Source organism: Felis catus, chromosome X, assembly GCF_018350175.1.
Source record: "Felis catus isolate Fca126 chromosome X, F.catus_Fca126_mat1.0, whole genome shotgun sequence".
Classification (NCBI taxonomy): Eukaryota; Metazoa; Chordata; class Mammalia; order Carnivora; family Felidae; genus Felis; species Felis catus.
The window spans coordinates 82369885-82371777 of NC_058386.1; the positions used below are offsets into that span (position 1 = coordinate 82369885).

Consider the following 1893-nt stretch of genomic DNA (forward strand, 5'->3'; position numbering starts at 1 on the left):
AGTATGAAAAATTATATCCCAACAAACTGGGCAAACTGGAAGAGATGGATAAATACCTAGAAACATGTAACCTCCCAAAACTGAATCGGGAAGAAACAGAAAATTTGAACAGAACAACTAACAGCAATGAAACAGAATCAGTAATGAAACAAAACAAAACTAAACAAAAATATCCCAAGAAACAAAAGTCCAGGACCAGATGACTTCACAGGTGAATTCTACCAAACATTTAAAGAAGGGTTAATACCTAATCTTCTCAAACTATTCCAAAAAAGGAATACAAGAGGAAGGAAATCTTCCAAATTCATTCTAGGAGGCCAGTAGTAGCCTGATACTAAAGCCAGATAAAGACATTACAGAGAGACAGAGAGAGAGAGAGAGAGAGAGAGAGAGAAGTACAGGCCAATCACTTTGATGAACATAGGTGTGAAAATCCTCAAGAAAATATTATCAAACCAAATCCAACAATACACTTAAAAAATAATTCACCACAATCAAGGGGGTTTAGTCATAGGATACAAGAGTGGTTCAATATTTACAAATCAACCAAAGTGATTTACCACTTTAATAAAAGAAAGGATAAGAACCATATGATCAGAATTGCTTGCAGTAGCCATGGTGGTCCTGAGTTCATTACAGTGGGTTTCTGTCACTGCAGTGCCCTCTCTCTCTGGCCACTGTCTCGGCACTCAGCTTGGATTCAGGGGCTTCCTCACCCATGCCTTTCTGAAGACTGCAGCTCAGTGCGACACAGTGGAAACAATGAGAAAAGACTGTTTATCACCAAACCTTCTGGATTCTATGACAGGTGTTATTTGAGTTTAATGAAATTCTACATTTTTGTTGAGTGGGATTCCAGTAGCAATTGGCATAACTCTGGTGAATATATTCATTGGTGAAGCTTGAGTTAGCAGAAATTCCAGAAGGCCAAATCCTGGAACACTTGAAACAGAATGTTTCAAGCATCCTATATCAAGATGGATTTCCAGAACTTTCTTCGATGGCCCTGAAAAGAATTATGAAAAGACAATGGCTATTCTTCAAATTGAAGCTGAAAAGTCCGATTTATGGTTAAAGTAACTGGAAGTACCAAGGTTAGTTAATGCATCCCAGAGGCGATGGTCCCTTGTATCAGTATCCTTCCATTGATAAGGCGCTGATTGATCATTCTCCAAAAGCAACTCCCAACATCGAATCTCTTATTTATCTAAATACTAAGTATATTCTCTTTAGGGGAAAATTAATTAAAAATATATTCTATATTTTTGCTCATGCGATGAATAAAAGGCCTTCTATTGCTCTATTACTCAGCATTGGTTCAGATTAAGACTTTAGTGTGGGATTTCATTTTTTTCAGCTTTATTGTATTGGGGCATAGTGGACAATATTGTAAGATATTTAAAGTGTACATTATGATGATTTGGTACCCATTGTGAAGGGCAGATTAAAACTTTTTATTTGTGGGTTTTGGCTTCCTCCTATAAGAAGGTATATAGGTAAATATAGAAACTTGAACAACTAGGAATTTGTGAACTCCCAAAGGTGTAACTTTGAAAGTTTAATGTTTTATTTGACTCATAATTGGAAGTTAGAGAAGTCCAATTATGTTAAATACCAAGAAATATAGTAGTTTACACAAATGTCTGTATTGTAGATATCTAGATTACTCACAGGTAATTCATAATTTTAAATTACATAAATATTGAACTAACTATATAAACCATTAACCCCTGAATAAACAATTTTTCAGTGACAATAGAGGAACCATGTAATCATTTAGAAAGATGCAGAGAAAGCATTTACAAATTATAAGATCCATTTATGGTAAAAACCTTCAACAAAGTTGGTTCAGAGGAAACATACCTCAACATAATAAAAGCCATATACGAAAAT

The 1893-nt window shown here is 35.0% G+C and overlaps 1 pseudogene; it reads left to right on the forward strand.

Moving 5' to 3' along the window:
- The first annotated feature begins 528 nt into the window (after positions 1-528).
- On the forward strand, positions 529-1327 carry LOC123383278 (annotated as a pseudogene).
- Positions 1328-1893: the final 566 nt, after the last annotated feature.